The 19115-nt window shown below is 38.6% G+C and overlaps 1 protein-coding gene across 2 annotated transcripts in view; it reads left to right on the top strand.

Annotated features, from left to right (window-relative positions):
• CFH (complement factor H) overlaps positions 1–19115 on the top strand; it is a 121411-nt gene that overhangs the window by 18118 nt on the left and 84178 nt on the right. For both annotated transcript variants that reach the window (XM_083358884.1, XM_083358883.1), the window contains exon 2: positions 8495–8571. The gene's annotated coding sequence lies outside the window, so the exon portion shown is untranslated. The remainder of the gene's footprint in view (positions 1–8494; positions 8572–19115) is intronic.

The following is a 19115-nucleotide window of genomic DNA, read 5'->3' as shown; positions in this document are numbered from 1 at the left end:
TTAGCCATCCATCAGAATTTCATCTGTGGAGTGGGAAGGGGGTTGCCTACCTTTCCTTACTTATATGCTACCTCTTGGATGGTCCACCAAATACTTCTTGCTGTCTTGTGCCCTCCTTACATTGTTCGTCTTTACTTCCTCAATTTTTCATTCTCTCATGGCTACCCCCATTCATCATTCACTCCAGTCACCTTTTGCACTGTTTGCTCTAAAACCCCTTGCATTTTTATTCAGTCATCTGTTATATCATTCACACCATCACCTGTTTGTCCTTCTCCCTCACTTGACCTTCCCCCACTTTATTGTTTACATATTATCTTCTCCATTGTCTCCTCCCTTCTCTGTTATTAACTCCACTGCTTACTCTCTCAGGGTTGTGTTGCATTCTCCTTGCTTATCCTCTCTTTTGTGAGCTCTGCTGTTGTGTCTTAATCTCTCCATGTAGAAAAAGAAGGGGAAAACACTGAGGTGGTTGGTCTGTAATGAAAAGTTTGGATTCTTCTACTTTCTGGATTCTTCTACTTTGGTCAATGTAGTCATGCATTGAAGAGATTGCATATTAATTGGGACATTTATCTAGCTGTGTAGTTAAGGAGCTCTTACACCAGGGGTGTCAAACTCACAACATCACATGGCATGTTGCAACGTATTGTGACTTTTTTTCCATTGCAGGCAATGGGGTGGGCGCAGTTTCACCATGATGCATCTGGCCCGTGCGGCAGCAGTTTGACATCCCTGTCTTACACTATCTGATTGGTGCTTTGCATCCGATGTCTAGTGCATACTCAAGCCTACTGCCCAAACCACAATATTAATGGAGGGAAGTCAGCAGTGATTAGAGGGAAAGGAATACTCGCATGCTGCCCAAAACAAGCTGGGAAGATTCCAGCTCCTGCTATATGATCCCCATAGTCACTACTGAAGTACCATAAATTGTGTATAAAGCAAGGTTTGTGTCAAACAGTGATGGGAAATATCACTTTTGTTAACAGTAGTTCAAATACAGACTTAGCCTCATCTATACCCTGGAGATGAGAACAGTTAAGAACACATCATTAAGATGCAGTTAGGTGGAGTTCTGAAGTTAAATTAAATTTTATTTTATTATTTTAATCCCATTTATATCCCGCCCTTCTCCGAAGACTCAGGGCGGCTTACAATCTAAGCACCAATCAAATGTGCTTAGCAATAGCCTTCATTCTATGTATATGCCTGCTTATTAGGGCTTTCCCCCCCCAGCGGCATTTTTACAAAGTCAGCTTATTGCCCCCAACAATCTGGGTCCTCATTTTACCTACCTCGGAAGGATGGAAGGCTGAGTCAACCTTGAGCCTGGTGGGACTCGAACCTGCACTAATTGCAGGCAGCTGGATTGGGGCACACACAAGAACCAATTGAAGTGTGCTACACTGCAGCTCCATAGGGCAACCGTCCCTCCTACCCAACACTTCCAACTCTCCGGCAGATAATCCCTCCTCCACAGGCCACACCACCCGGATTCTACCGATTTCTGGAAAAAGGGTGCAGATCAGGCAGAGAGACAGCGAGGAGGAGGAGGCTTTACCCCACAAGCCCATGTTAACACATGTTCTTATAAAGTCCAGTGCGCTCCCACAGAGTGGGCCTCCTCAGGGTGCCTCCGATCAGAGAATGTCGATTGGTGGCCCCCAGGGGGAGGGCGTTCTCTGTGGGTGCGCCAGACCTGTGGAACTGCTTGCCGGTTGAGCTCCGGATGGCCCCCGACCTTCGCTCCTTCCGGCGCGATTTAAAAACTTATTTATTTGAACAATCTGGCCTGGTTTGAGGAGTTTGATGGGTTTGGGGTTGGGTCTAATTTTAACATAGTTTTGATCATTGTATTATATTGGGCATGATTATTTAATTCTTTTAACTTCTTTTAACTTTTGTATTTATATTCTGATATTTATTGCCCTGTACACCGTCCTGAGTCCTTCAGGAGAAGGGCAGTATAAAAATTTAATAAAACTAAACTAAAACTAAACTAAAGTCACTGAGCTTTAGTAGTTTGTATTTGCACTTTCCATAAGTTAGGGTTTTCCACATGTTATCTCTATGTTTTTATTAGTGACACAACCATAAATTCAGTGAGTGTATACTTTTTATCAAGGTCAATTTAATTCATTTTTAACTGATCATTGTGATTATAATTGTTGTCCTATAATATAAAGGCTAATATTTTATTTTGTACATACATACATAATGCTACCCAAAAAGTCACCTCCAAATTTAAATAACTTTAAAGATAACAGAGCAAGAATTGCAAGGCAACACCAGATTAAATTTAAATTTAACTAGAGGTTGCAACACAATCTCCTCTGCATGCCCAAACACCAAAAATACTGAAAAAGGCCTATTAAAGGAAATGTTACCTCTGAGTCAAATTATCTTGAATTAAGCAGAATAAAGAAATACACATTTCAAACAATTTTTCCTTACTCATTAACTTGACAATAAACCAATCTTCAATTAATATTGCTTTGTATTGCTATATACTGCCACTGAGATACACTGTAGAATTTGTATGTGAACAACTGGTGTAATTTAGTCTAATTTGGAATATGGAAATTGGTGGGTATTTTTTGGAGAAGACAACCAATATCTGGAATGGCTATGGAGAGTTCGAAACGATGCTTCATTCCACTGAGTCTTTATCTGAAGTTCCTTTCAAGCCAGTTGCAATGTGGTGTCCTTCCTTACTGTGTGGAGGAAGCACAGCATATACTTCATTTTGGTTGGAAACAGCAGCATCTGCCAGCCACAAAAACTGGTGCTGATAGATCAGAGCAGTTAATGAAGATGGACTAACCCTACCTCTTTTCTTCGTTAGACTCAATTATTTTATGTTCACTTGTTATGGAAGTTATTAAACTCCTGGGAGTTCAGAATATACATGAAAAAACCCCAAACAACATGCAACAGTCACAAGTGTGAAAAGGGGTCATAAGTCACTTTTTCAGTGTCATTGTAACTTCGGTCATTAAGCAAATTGTTATAAGTTGAGGACTATCTGTACTTTTGCTGTGTGGATTTAATTGAAGACACTTGTAAATTTCTGCAAGGAAATCTGCCAAGGCACCAGACCAAAGGCATGGATAAATCAGGAACCTACTGTTCAACTAAATATAGTGTGAAGGATATAGTCATGTCTTATATTAACATATTTTGTTTTCAATATATTTTTTAATACCAAAAAGACAAAAAGTGCAACAGGAAATGCATTGCATCATATGTTCCATCTGAAACTTTCCTGTTAATGCAGATTGCTAGCGTTCACTTTTAGTTACCATCAGAAAAAAAAAAGTTTGAATTTTATGTGCCATATTTAAAATGATGTGGTGCTACGTCTATGCATTTTCCCTCTTTAGAACTCTTAAGCCTCCTGGAGAAAAAAATTGTTAGAAAGAATTGTTATTTTTTTATGCCCACAAACTAAAATATCAGGGAATTCATTGCATTAAAATGAAGCCGCCCTGAGTCTTCGGAGAAGGGCGGGATATAAATGGAATTAAAATAAAATAAATAAAAATAAATTATAAAATATCTAGTTATGCATAATAATGCATAACAACTTCTAGAAATAAAGGAGTGTTATTTTTCCCCCACTGGAATTGATAACTAACGGTCTGTGTTGATTTTATGGTGGACCTCCCCAGAGCTACTTATAACCCAGTTTTGAAGTTACAGTGGCCATTCCCCACCCCATGTAGTCACGTGATCAAATTTTGAGCACTTGGCAATCGGTATGCATTTGCAGCCATTTGTAGCATCTCTTGGTTAAAAGGTAAAGGTAAAGGTTCCCCACACATGAGTGCTAGTTGTTTCTGACTCTAGGGGCTGGTGCTCATCTCCGTTTCAAAGCCGAAGAGCCAGCGCTTGTCCAAGGATGTTTCCATGGTCATGTGGCCAGCATGACTAGACGCCAAAGGCGCACGGAACGCTGTTACTTTCCCACCGTAGTGGTCCCTATTTTTCTACTTGCATTTTTACATGCTTTCGAACTGCTAGGTTGGCAGAAGCTGGGACGAATAACAGGCAATTTTTAGTATTTTTTGCTGGAAGCCAGGATTTACTTCCAGTTTCTAGCAAAAAACATCTATTGGCCAAAATAGATTCATTTAACAACTGCCGCAGAAAAGGTTCTGAAATTGGATTCAGTCATGTTCTGAAGCACTTAATGACCACCGTGATTTACAACTGTAGTTCCAGGCTCAATTACAGTCATAAGTTGAGGACCACCTGTACTGCAATGCTGTGATCTTTTATTTTTGAAGTAAACACCACAGAAATGAGGTAGATATCTACTCAACTGTGCTGGATATGCCACATCCACACTTTTAAATCTAGGAGCTGCTTTTAATGGGCAAAATGTCACACCAAGTATGAAACCAGATTTAATTTCAAAGGCTGCTTTTACTTTTCAATGCATTGTTTTATATCATTGCTACTTTTAGAATATTGCAATGTTTGATTGGCAAATATTGCAGGAAGATTATTTACACAATGTTCCGAGAAGAGACTCCCTCTGGCCAGTCCTTCAGCCAAAAACAACTATAAACTTCATTTGAACTGGACAAAGTTTAAAAAGAGAATGAAGCAGTATACCATCGAAAATAAGAGTGCATTTCTAATGAAAAGTGAGATGAGAATGGGAAAAGTTGAAGAAAACATCAAATCCATATATCAGATTCCAAAACTGAAAGCAGAAAAAGTAGATATTTCAGTTGCATTTATCCAAACATTTAATTTTTCCTATATATTTCTAGACTTCATTGTATGGTATTTTCTTTGTTGCCATTTCTTCATCTGTTTGTTTTTATTCTGATGCTATTACTATCTTTTTGACCCATCTAGATGGAGAAAACAAAAATATTAAAATTTAGAATAAGACGAAATGACATCTTACTTTTGGACAACTAATTTACTATTATGTAGGTGAGTAGTGGTAGAATATTTTTTAAATCAGGCCTTCAACATCTGAAAACCAGCAGTGTTGTTTTTATACACACATTTTCGAACTATATTCACTAACCAGATAGCCAATATTTCCCACACTATTCCATGTACAGACATCAGCTCATCTGGCTATGAGACAACTAATGCTTATCACACCTGAGAGGAGATGAACAGGGTAGAACAACAGCTAATGACCCTCTTTTACCGGTCTACTATAGAAAGCGTCCTCTCGTATGGTATTGTGGTTTGGTATGCTGGTCTGATAGCCGCGGACAGGAAAGTATTACAGAGGGTAGTGAGCACAGCACAAGACATTGTGGGCTGTTCCCTGACACCACTGGATGACATCGCCAGGGCTCATTGCCTTGGAAGAGTGAGGAAGATTTTCAGGGATGACTCACACCCTGGACGGTATCTCTTTACTCTCCTACCATCGGGTAGGAGATATAGGAGTATAGCCAGTCGTACCAACAGGCTGAAAAATAGCTTTTATCCGTGGGCTGTTAGGCTTTTAAATGGGACATAATCTCTGTGAACTTATGCAGAATTGACTTGGGAGGCCGGTGTGTGGTGTAGTTGGTTCACATGGTGTGGTAGGATGGAGGGTTTGTTGTCACTGTGTGTTGAGGGGAGAGAGCACGGGGGGAGGCTCAGCTAATCTCAATGTACACATGTTGTACTTTGACAATGAAGGTTTATTATTATTATTATTAGCTTTGAGGGCTCAGGGAACATTGTAGAGCCCACACAATTCTGTAGTTTAACATCTGGAATGTTTAAACAGCTGATTATTTTTCTGGGACTTTTCCCAGTTGCGTAATTAAGGATACCTCGGAAGCAACTAAATACGTGAATCATCAAATAAACATCAACAATTTCAGAACGATCTCTGATTCAGCCAAAGTGGGCTGTCTCCTCTCTTGTCTGAGGTGGTTGCCCTGCTCTTTCTAACAATGTAACTTGCTATTAAGTAGGGTAGCCAATATATTAATAGAGATATCTCTTATTCAGAAATAATTTTATTCATTTACTTATTTCCAGTGTTTATTATTTTTACAAGTAACCCAAGGTGATGAACACATCCAAGACATCTTCTCCTCCAATTTTCCCAACACAATGACCCTGTGAGGTGCATTGAGCTGAGAGAGTGATTGGCCCAAAGTCAACCAGCAGGCTTTCATGACTAAGGCTTCAACTTAAAATCATGGTCTCACACTTTCTGCCTTATCTCTTGTCCTCCCACACATCCCACCCAAAAAGGTCTTGTTTTTTTTTAAAGTTTACATCTGATAACTAGAAAGGAAATTAGTTGAAACCTGTAGATTTATTTCTCAACAAGTAATTGGTAACATACACTTTCTACTGTAAACCTAAACATATATTATTTGGAAATATGTTCCTTGAACTCAGTGGAATTTGATTCCAAATAAACAAATTAGGAATTGTGTTTTAAATTGCTTTCAGAAAAACTCACTTGTATAAAGAGTATAAAGAGTTATTTACTGTAATACAGTATTTTACCATAATACTGTTCATTTAAAGAATATAATAGCAGAAGTTCAACTTTCATAATAATTCCTATTACATTCAATGCCTATTTCTCACCTCTTTTATTCATGACAAAGAATATAAGAGCACTGCAACTGGGAAGACTTATCCCTTGCTTGGTTGAAAGTTATAACTATTAAGAAAACAGTTAGCTATTGCAAGATTAGATGTTAACTGCAATGAGAATTATTTAGCAATGAATTTGCACAGGTCTGTTCACTAGTCCTACTGAATTTCTGAGAATGCATTACTAGAAAATCAATTATTCTTGTTTTGATTTCTGAAAATTCTATGATGTTGGAATATGTCTCATTAAACTCAATAGAATTTTGGTCAGAGTAACCAACCTAGAACTGAACTTCTCAGAGGCTGTTCTTCTAAAGCCTACATTCAAAAGTAATGCTAAACATAAAAATAAGCTTAGCAAGCTTTAATTTTGTATGATATCTTGAAGGCATAGGACCAGCCAAGAGATAAGGCTATGACTGGAATGCTCTGATTTTAACAAGTGCATGATTTAGCAAATGCTTTTTGTGCATGCAATTGCCAGAAATTTTTATATTAGCATTTATATGAAATTGAATATTTGTAGATGAAGGAAGTTGCCTAGAAATGTCAGCTGAGGTAAATCATTTTGAACATGGTCCTATTTTTGATTTACCAAAAGTACTATGGAATGCATGATTTACTGGCTACATGGTTATAATTATGGGATGGATAAGCATGAACAGGAAAGGTCATGGCAGCAAGGTAGGAACATATCTAAGTTTGCATTGTGAAACCCGTTTGGAAGCTTTCCTAGACTCAGTGTCATCCAAGGAGTGGGTGTGATCAGAAATGTTTTCTGTCACCATAGGAAAGTACATTATGTAATGCCATTTGAGGAGACTAGGCCTTGCTACAGCTACTGACTTTCTAGGGTTAGCTATTCTTCCTTAATATAAGAGAGTCTTTAAATATATTTTGGATTTGTATAAAATGTGTTCCCTAAGTATTGGTGGATTCTCATACTGCACAGGTTGTCACTGTTTTTCCTTCAGTTCTGGAGCTGGTTCCAAATCCTAAAAGATTCAAATCTTTTGATTTATCCCAGAAAGTCAGTACTGAGAAGACCCCAACTGAAAGATTGGGGTCTTCTTCTTACTAATAAGCAGTGCTTTTTTGTAAAAGAAAAAGGTGCTGGAACTCACACATGTCATACAACCTGCCTTGTCTACCCTACAAGGTTCCATCCCAAAATGGTGCCGGAACTCTGTTCTGAGCGTTCTGTGAGAAAAAAAGCCCTGCTAATAAGTGCTTTTATGGAATCAAGTGCTAATTAAAACTGTCAGAGCTCATCATTTCAGGCCATAATGTGGTCCTCCATATCTTGACTTAGAATTGAATTACCCAAGTGAAACTATAATATTCATAATGTTTTTTTATTAATGACTAATCTCAATCGTATTGCTTTTTATCATTCTTTTTACTAATACTGTGCTTACTGCAAAGCATCTATAATTAAGTAAAAAGGTGCAACTTTCAAGTAAATAAAAATAATAAAATAAGTCATTGTTTTGATTTAATTATGTCATACAACTTTCAAAAAGCATTGCTTGCAATGTCGGTTCCAGGACATGTGAAATGAACCTGACAGCTGACTGGAAAGGTCTCATTTCTGTCTGATAATAGGAAGGTATCTCTTTTGCTGAAATTATTTGTTATGGGCTAAAAACCATCATCATTATAGCAAGTTGTTAAATATGCCTTGGTAATTATGCCTGTTAATAACATAGATATTAAAAACATGGATTTGTTATAGTTTCAGTTTTTGGAGTAGAGATATATTTATAAAAATTATATTGCAGAATACAAATGAATTTTAATGGTACATACTGATTATCAATGAGTACAAACTGTAGACGTTTGTACTCATTGGTGGACCAATGGTGGATCAAGCCAAAACCACTCAGTCCAACTTTTTGTTCCCCAGTAGCCAATTGGATGCCAATGAAAATGCACAAAAAGAACAAGATGTGGATTTCCAGCTACCCAGATTCTGGTTTCAAGGTGAGTGGCCATTTAAATGTTTTAAATAAATAAATGATTAAGATAGAATCTTTCTGTGGATGATAATTTGTAGATAGATATTGTTATGTACTGGGCTCATTAGTAATACCACGTGGGTTGCTGGAGCAGCTAACGGCTCTCCAGCAACCCAGACTACAAGTCTCCAGCGCTATAATTGGCTATCCCTAGGCGGCAACGGTTGCTTCAAACCTATTGGCTGCCACCTAGGAGCTAGACTATATATTGCAGCTAGTTGCAGCCATTTGCCAGTACAGATTCTGCACAAAATAAAATATGAGTTTCCCTGTACTGTTACCTCGTCTTCATTCCTGCGCCAAAGAACCCGCTATTTAACAGATACATATGCCTCTTATTAATGAATGCAAACTGTAGATTTGTTGTTTGTGGATCAAGCCAAACCCACCCAGTCCAACATTTTGTTCTCAAAACAGCTAACTGGGTGCCAATGAAAATTCACAAAGATGACAACATGTTTTGGTTGCAAGCTGCCCAGAGTCTTACAAATGTTTCAAATAAATAAATTAAATAAATGAGATAAATAAATGAATCTTTCTATAGATGAGCCCTAGTAACTGGAATTAACTTGCTTGTTACTGTAATACAGAGGAAAATGATAACTTAATAGACTTATATTCTATGATCCTTTAATCTGAAATTATGACTTGTAATAGGCTGACATCTGCTCTATATTTTCTGGCAGCAAGTGCTCTAGTTTGATCTTTGCTTAAATTCTCTTCATTCAACTTAATCGAACAACTTTTTAAAGCATTTAAAACTTTGAAGAGAATTAACATTATTCTTTATACTTGCCAGGATTATAACTCTTTTTTTCAGAAAAAAATTCAGAAAATTTATATGGCTACTCATCCAAAACAAATAACTTCCCTTAAGATCTGCAGGTTAGAAGTCCTAGACAGAAATCAGCAAGGCTCCAAAGAATAGATCTGCTGTATTGCCAATCTATATGTGAGAAACCAACAAGTGGATAATAAAATGGTGTGTGTTATCTTTCAAGGTCTGATTAGCTCTCCTATTCAAAACTTTAAGGAAATACTTTATCTATTATGTTTCTGGTGAAAAGAAATCAATCAACATTAAACAAGAAAAATTACTGGCAAAGATTAATAAGTATGGGTATATTGCTCATACATAATCAGCATTTCTTCTTTCGTATCTTGCATAGGTTAAAGTCTCTGGCACATGTAAACATTTTGAATAACCATATTAGAATGTAAACAGTACTGCTTTCATTTTGCTTTATTACTATGAACTTTAAAGAAGAAAAGTGGAGGGAAAATCAGATGTTATGCTTCTACACACATTGACCCTTTTAAATTCATTCCAATCCAGCAGGATGTTGGAAATGAGGGACTCAAAATTTTGTCTGCACTTCAGCAGCACAACTCCCAGAAAAATGATCAGAGAAGGCTCAGTTGGTGTTGAAAGACAAACTAGCAAAAGAAAAATCAAGTCTGAAAATAGGATAGGTTTAATTGGGGGAGTTAAAGAGGAAAAACAATCTGAAAAGGTTTTCGTAGTGCATTCTTATGGGTAAAGAAGCTGGACAGAATCAGAATGTTCTGATTGCACCCACCCAGTCAGCATTCTTGCTGTTCTCTCCTGCTCATGTGACCCAGAGCAAAATGAATGTAGCAGGCTGGTTCTTCCTAGTACACATAGAAATACTTAGGTATAATACGAGCAGAAACACACATAAAGATGTAACATGTTACTTTATTCTACAGAAGAAATACAGATGTCTGCACTGGCCACTACTAGCAAAGGGTGAGAAAGGAAGAGTTCCAACACTCGCTGCCAGCTTTCCATAAGGAAAATCATTGGGAAAGTCAATAGGAAGTCAGAAGTCACTCCCACTAACATATATATATTGTCCCACTGACAATATATATTGTCCTCCATAGTCATTCTGTTTTTTCTATTTGGGCAAGAAAATATCTCTAAACCAATGACAGTGATTCTCATTCACAGTGTCCCCTGACTCCTTCAAGTCATAGTGGAGGCCTGGGGAGGTTGCAGGGAGAAAATTTATGGGGATCATATGACCACAGCTGACAGTAGGTTTGGATTTGCAACTTCATTCCTGTTGTATAGTGAGTTCGTTGCGCAGGAATGAAGACGAGGCGAGTGAGTTCAGCACAGAACATGGTTTATTGCTTGCAGGATCTGAACTGAAGAACTGAGCTGCAGCTGCAGCAATTTATAGCCTGGCCCCTAGGTGGCAGCCAATAGGTTTAAAGCAACCCATTGCTGCCTAGGGGCAGCCAATAGCAGTACTGGAGACAGGGAGTCTGAGTTGCTGGAGAGCCATTAGCTAGCTCCAGCTTACCACGTGGTGTTACAATTGAGCCCAATACATAACACCCCTCCCCTCTTAGAACAGACAACACATAGCAACAATTAGCAAAACAATACAAGTTACAAGATTTAACATCATAGCAACAGTTAGGCAAGTTACACAAATTTAACACCAGAATGAATAGGCTTCCATTAACAGCACACTAGACAGTTAACAACATCATAGTTCCATTATTGTTTCAGTACAGCAAGTCAATAGTACAGTTCCTTTATTTTACAACATAATCTGCTACATAAGTAGGAGGTTTGCATGCCCTTGTGGAATGCCTCAGGGTTCCAGTCGCTTTCTGGTCTACCAGCTTACCCATCGGGCCAGGCAGACCAGTGTCCCTTGATGCAATTGAATCAAAGGAATTAGATGCTCTCTGGCTGGCCTGTCTGGGTTGGCCCATCCCAGAGTCAGATTGTTCAGCAGAGTTGGCACAGCGGTTGTTAAAATCTGGTTGGCTTGCTCCATCAGGGGATCCATGTTGTACTTCTGGATTCCCCTCCTCCATGCCCAATTCTTCATTGCTTATGATGGAAGAGTCTTGATAGTCCATGTGTGGGTTGGCTTGGCTGCAAGTTTGGGGACTTTGGGAGGGACTTATGATGCAGTCCTCGCTTAATGGCTGTTCTGGAAACTGTTTTCTGAGTTGATCAATGTGGCGTCTGATGACTCACCCTCCCTCCATCCCCACTTTGTAAGAGAGGGGACCAGATGATTTGGTAATTTTACCAGGAACCCACAGATTCACATGCCCATAGTTTATGACCCATACCCAATCGCCCACTTGCAGCCCCCTTGGGGGTTTTGGTTGAGAGGCTTCTGCTGCCACTCTCTCTGGATGCAACCTGTCCAGTTTAGTGATCAGTCACCTCCCCCAATGAAGTTCTGCAGGACTTTTGCCTGTAGCAGTGCAGGGCATAGAATGCTGGCAAAGTAAAAAATCTGCCAGTCTGTGATGCCAGCCCCCTGTTACTATGCATTTAAGTGACTTCTTCATGGTCCTCACCATATGTTCAGCTTGACCATTAGAGGATGGGTGAAAAGGGGCAGATGTTGCGTGTCTCATGAGATTTGCTCTTAGGAAGGCCTGAAATTCAGCAGCAGTGAATTGAGCCCTATTGTCTGAAACTAAGACATCTGGCAACCCATGTGTGGCAAAGAGTTTTCTCAGTGCCTGGATGGTCCTAGCCGTAGTCATGTTTGCAACTGGGATTACTTCAAGCCATTTGGAGTGGCTGTCTACTACTATGAGGAAGAGCTGCCCCTAAAAGGGCTCAGCGTAGTCTATGTGAATTCAAGACCAGGGAGTGTGCGTCTCCTCCCACCTGTGAACTGGAGCGTGTGGCATTTCAGGCCTAGATTGCTGGCATGTATATCATCCATGTACCTGTGCCACAATGTCCTTGTCTAGGCCTGGCCACCAAAGGTAGCTTCTTGCTAAAGCTTTCATTCTGACAATGCCTGGATGGCCTTCATGTAGTGACTGTAAAACTCTATCTCTCACTGATGAGGGAATTATGACTCTGTTCCCCCATAGGATGCACCCCTTGTGAGCTGATAGCTTGTGTCTTCTAACAAAGTAACTCTGGAACTCAGAGCCTGGGCTTTTATCTAACCACCCCATGTGTACCCATGAAAGCACTCTACTAAGTGTTTTATCAGTAGCTGTTTCTGCAGCTATGTCCCCAGCATGGAGGGAAAATTCTGGCAGGCCCTGAATGGACAGAATTCTGGCTGCAGGGGCTGGGTCTGGTTCTGTTACTGGCAGTGGGAGTCTGCTCAGGCCATCAGCATAGCCCATTTCTTTGCCGGGTTTGTGAACCAGCTTAAATGTGTATGCAGACAGGAAAATAGACCATCTAAGCATTCTTGGGGAAAGTATGTGGGGAGTTTGTTTGTCTGTTGTGAAGAGTCCTAGTAGTGGTTTGTGGTCTGTGAAGACCGTGAAGCCTCTGCCATATAAATAGTCATGGAATTTTTTAATTCCTGATACAATTGCTAAGGCCTCTTTGTCAATTTGAGCGTAGTTATGCTCAGCAGAGGACAGTGTCCTTGAATAAAATGCAATAGGGACTTGTGTTCCATTCTTTTCTAAATGACTCAAGACTGCCCCCACCCCATAAAGAGATGCATCACATGCTAAGCATACTGGTTTAGACTCCCTAAAATGGGTTACAGTAGATTTAACTGACAATAGTGCCTTTAGGTCCTGGAAACTTTTCTCGTGAATGCTGGTCCATTTTCATGGAGCTTTTTTATCTAAGAGCCTGTGAAGAGGCTCTGCCAATGCGGCCTTGTTAGGCAGAAATGCATGGTAGAAATTGAGGAGGCCCAAGAATGCTTTTAGCTCTCCTTTGGATTTAGGACTAGGAGCCAATTGAATGGCCTTCACTTTGGATTCAGCAGGGTGAATACCATTAGCATCAATTTGAAATCCCAGAAATTCAGTTGAATAAACCCCAATACTACATTTATTCTTTTTTTTATTAAAAAGTTTTAACATACAATTTTTCTTTAAAAACCCCCCTCCCCCTCCCTTCTCCCTCCCCCCTACCACTCCCCCCTCCCCCCCTCCCCCCCGACATCCCAGAGCTAAATACAAGGTATATATAAAAAAACAATCATAAACAACCATATACTAACAACCATGAACTCTAAAATCCATCACTCTCTAGCTTATATAGGATAAATATATATATATTAAATATAAATAGAAAAACAAAAAAAAATAGAAAAAGAAGAAAAGAAGACTTATTCAAATGCTACATGAAACTTCTTAACCCTATACTTGTTCTGGATAAACTCAATCCATTTTCTCCATTCCATAATATAGCGTTCTTGCGAGTGATCTTTCAAATAGGCCGAAATCTTCGCCATCTCAGCCAGGTCGGAAACCTTTAAAGTCCACTCTTCTATGGTCGGCAGTTCCTCTTTCTTCCAATACTGGCCTATCAAAAGTCTCGCTGCCGTAATTAAATTCAACATCAACTTAGTGTCCACAACTGTAGCATCTGTAATTATTCCCAACAAAAAAAGTTGCGGACAAAACTTTATCCTCTGTTTAAAAATCTTCTGCATATTCCACCAGACTTTTATCCAAAAAGCCTTAACCTTTTTACAAGTCCACCATATGTGAAAATATGTTGCGTCTTCATCACCGCACCTCCAACATCTAGGCTGATAATTCGGATACATACTTGCAAGCTTTTTAGGATCTAAATGCCATCTATAAAACATTTTGTAAAAATTCTCTCTTAAATTTTGAGCTTGTGTAAATTTTACATTCCTCACCCAAATCTTTTCCCACATGTCCATTGTAATAACTTCCTGGATGTTTTGGGCCCATTTTATCATACAATCCTTAACAAGTTCTGTTTCTGAGTCAATCTCTATCAACGCAAGATATATCCGTTTAATATGTGCTGGTCCCTGGTTTCTGATTTGCTTTATCAAATTTTCATCAGTCATTGTAAAACCATTTTTCTGGTCTTCTTTCCACCTGGCCCGTAACTGAGTATATTGAAACCAATTTTGAACAACCTTCTCTTCTCGCAAGAGGCTATATGATTTCAAACACCAAACATTTCTTTCCAAGCTTAGGATCTCCTTGTACGTAGTCACATCATGTTTGAAGCCAGCATGTATATTTTCTATTGTGTGTTTTGGAATTGCCCACAATGGTATCTTGCAATCTAACTTATGTCTATACTTCTTCCAAACTCTCAACAATGCCTGTCTTAAAATATGCACTCTAAACACATTGTCAACCTTCTTATCATACAACAAATATGCATGCCAGCCAAACAACAAATCGTGGCCCTCAAGATTTAATAATCTCTCTTGTGTCAAATTAATCCAATCACTTATTCCTACTAATGCAGCAGCTTCATAATATAGTTTAAAATTAGGCATTTTGAGACCACCTCTCTCACGAGTATCCTGCATAATCTTAAGTTTAACTCATGGCCTTTTCCCTGCCCAAACAAATTTATTGATACCTCGCTGCCATTCCTCCAAATTAGAATCTTTCTTAAGAATCGGTATCATTTGAAATAAAAATAAAAATTTAGGCAGGACATTCATTTTCACTGCTGCGATCCGTCCCAACAAAGACAATTGCAATTTTCCCCAACTCTCCAATTCTTTTTGAATTTTCCCCCATAATTTTTCATAATTATTTTTATATAACTTTGTATTAGAGGGCGACAAAAGCACCCCCAAATATTTAACCCTTTTAACAATCTCAAATCCAGTTAATCCTTCTAAGAGAGCCTTTTGCGAAACTGTCATATTTTTGGCCAAAATTTTGGTTTTGTGTATATTAACTTTAAATCCAGAAACCTTCCCATATTGTGTTATTATCTCCATCAGGTCCACAACAGAGTTCTCTGGCTGGGTCACTGTAACAACCAGATCATCTGCGAATGCTCTCAATCTATAATCCTGATCTCTAATTTGTATACCCTTATTTTTTTCCGAATTCCGTATTTTAACCAATAATATCTCTAATGTTAACACAAATAACAAGGGCGATAACGGACACCCTTGCCTTGTGCCCTTCTCAATATTACATGCTTCTGTCAGACTATTATTAACTATAATTCAGGCAGTTTGTTTTTGATATAATGCCCTAATCGGTTGTAAAAAATTTTCCCCAAAATCCATTTTCTCTAAAACTTTCATCAAAAATTGCCAATTCAATTGATCAAAAGCTTTTTCAGCATCTAGAAAAATTAGCGCCGCAGGGATCTGGTTGTTCCTTTCCAAAAACTCTAACACATCAACTATATGCCTCACATTATTTTTCATTTGCCTACCACTAATAAACCCCGTTTGGTCCCCATGAATCACCTGTTGCAGAACCCTCATCAATCTATTAGCCAAAACCTTAGCAAATATCTTATAATCTGTATTTAAAAGCGATATCGGTCTATAATTTTTAACTTGAGTAGCATCTTGGTCTTCCTTCGGAATCAAAGAAATAAAAGCTGTTCTCCAAGACGGTGGCACCTTTCCCCCCCTCTGGATTGTCTGGAACAGTTCCTTTAACGGTTTCATCGTCTCTAATTGTAAATTTTTGTAATAAGCCGCAGACAAACCATCCGTACCTGGTGCTTTATCCACCTTCAATTCCTTAATTGCTGTAAAAATTTCTTCTTCTGTAATTAATTGATTAATCTCCTCTTTTTGTACTTGCGTAAGAACCGGGATGCTAGCATTCTCCAAATATATATCAATGTCTTTTTCATTAATCTTCTCCTTAGCATATAATTTAGAATAAAAATCCACAAAAGCGTCCTTGATAAGGTCCTGTTGAAACACAACCCTTCCTTTATACTCAATTTTATCTATATTAGAAGCCCTTTGTTTTTTCCTCAATCTATAAGCTAACCATCTACCTGGTTTATTAGCGTTGCAAAAAGTATTATGTCTGGCAAACCGCAAATTGGTTGCCACTTGGTCAGCCATTAATTTATCAAATTGTCCTCTTAACAATTTAATAGCCTCCTTGGTCTTCACATCCTCTGGATTCAAAATCAAAGCCTTTTCTTTTTCCTTTATTTCATTCTCCAGTTCTTTCCTCCTAGCTTCCACAGCACGTCTATGTTTATTATTCATATATATCAACGCCCCTCTCATATAGGCCTTGCTAGCATCCCAAACCATATCCATAGAGGTGCCCTTATTCATATTAATTTCAAAAAACTCCTTCATCCGCTGTTTACATTCTTCCACATTTCTCTGATTTCTAAACAAATTCTCATTTACGCGCCATGAGCGCCTGTCTCTATTCTCCTTATCAATCTCTAGCCAAACTGGACTATGATCAGAGATAGTTCTTGCACAAATCTTCACCTTTTTAGTCCTCAAAAAAAATCATTAGTCAACAAAATAAAATCAATCCTAGAAAAAGATTGATGTCTGTCAGAATAAAAAGTATAATCCTTTTCCTGCAAATGTCTCTCGCGCCAAATATCTCGCAGTTCCAAGTCATCCTTCATTTCAAAAAAGGATTTAGGCAGTCTAGCATGACTTGGGACGCGCTTAAAAGCTCCAGCCTTGTCCATCTGTACATCCAAAACACCATTCCAGTCCCCCATAAAAATAAAAGATTTATAATCCAACTGGATAAGCTTTGTATGAAGTAAACTAAAAAAGTCATCTTGTTGTTGATTGGGAGCATATAATCCAACTAAAAGCGTCTTTTTACCTTCTAACAGCAGCTCTATCATAACGTATCTTCCATGCTTATCTGCTTCGATTAAGTCTGCTGTTAAAGCACTTTTAACATAAACAACCACTCCATTTTTCTTATTCATTGCAGAAGCAACAAATTGCGTACCCAACCTTGAGTTCAATAAATACTTTTGATCCACAACCCTAATATGCGTTTCTTGCAAACATATAACATCTATCTTGAATTGTTTTAAATATTGAAAAACTTTCTTCCTCTTCTGTGGTGAATTTAGTCCATTAACATTCCAAGTTAAAAATTTAGTCGCCATGCATATCATCCCAAAGCTCTTGAAGCACTGCTTTGATGGGACTATCTTTTTTAGGCCGTGCTCTACATTTATTCTTTTTTAATTTGAGGCTTGCTTCACGCAGCCTTTGTAGGACAGCTCTGAGCCTGTTGGCTAATACCTCTGTAGATTCTCCAGCAATTAGTACATCATCAAAATAAGGGCAAACACCCTGAATGCCTTTAAGCGTGCGTTCCATGATTCCCTGGAAAATGCCTGGAGCAACACTAACCCCAAATTGTAAATGCTTCACTTTGAAAGCCCTTTTGTGAGTCACAATCATCTGAGCTGTGGCTGTGGCCTCATCAACCGGCAATTGCTGATAGGCCTGTGCCAAATCTAACTTTGCGAAAACAGTGCCCCTTGCAAAGAAGCTAAAATGTGGTTCACCAGTGGGACAGGGTATGTGTGTTGCTTAAGTGCTTTGTTAATAGTACATTTATAGTCTGCACATATTCTAATTTCTCCGTTGGACTTGTTTGGTGTGACTATAGCAGTTTCCCACTCCCCATCATCAACTGTTTGTAAAACACCCTGTTCTACAAGCTTGTCTATTTTATGTTTGAGGGCAAAGAGGACCCTGTGAAGCTTAACCCTAATGGGGACCACGCTGGGATCTAGCTTGAATGAAATAGGCAGGCCTGTGTATTTTCCTAGGGCTGAATCAAATACGTCTGCAAAGTCCTCACAAACTGATGTTAGATTCTCAGCTTGTGTCCGGTTGATACCAGTTACTTGAATGCCTAAAGCATCAAACCAATTGAGTCCTATTAGACTTGTTCTCTGCCCTACTACTATGACATCCAGTTGCCCATAAAACCCTTTAAATTTTACAGCCAAGGTGGCTTCCCCTTTAACTTTGACTTTAGCATTTTTAAAATCAGTTAATATATATATTGTTAGTTCCTATGGATAACATATAGAACACAATTCTAACTCTACAGGAAAGCTAAAAACTACTTTAACTGACATGGCTGTAACAACAGCATCTTGCAAGTCTATTGTCTCTTTCTCCTCCTCCTCATACTTTAGTGAATTTAGGAGGCATCCGCCTGAGCCACTTCCAAATATTATCTTATTGTTCTGAATTTAAAAAAAGTTTCAGCTTCTTTTGGCTAGGTAATCGTTCCTGCATTTCTGTCTGGTTTATCTTCTGTACATCCTAACCTTACTTCAGTACTCTCATGCATTCTAACTCTTTGACAATAGGTAAGGGCTAGAAATTCTCTGGAAAGAGGAAATCAGATTGTCTTGTCCCCTCTTTCAGGCAGGAAATGGGGCTGAGATTGCTGTGGCTGCTTCAGTGAATGTTATGGTATGTAGGAATGACCTTGGGAAACATAGGGAGGGGAGGGGAAGAGATGCTAAAGGACCTTATCCTGTACTACTGACATGCTATGGAATAGGTCAGCCCCACCTTTTCTGTTTTTTTCCAAGGAAGTTCTGCTTTAGCCAAGTCCTTTTAGATTCAATCAATTAATAATTGACTTTCATTCCTCTATAAGACTTCTTTTGTTGTTAGCTTGCCTTATTTTGGAAACCACCTATTTTTATTGTTACTTAGAAAAGCAGCCTCAAATGTCTTAGAATTTTTTGGATTAAAAAACTATATTAGTGGAATTCAGCCAAAAAAA

Source organism: Vipera ursinii, assembly GCF_947247035.1.
Source record: "Vipera ursinii genome assembly, chromosome: 3".
Taxonomy (NCBI): domain Eukaryota; kingdom Metazoa; phylum Chordata; class Lepidosauria; order Squamata; family Viperidae; genus Vipera; species Vipera ursinii.
Note: the sequence above shows the minus strand (reverse complement) of the source record. Positions and strands in the feature narration are given on the sequence as shown.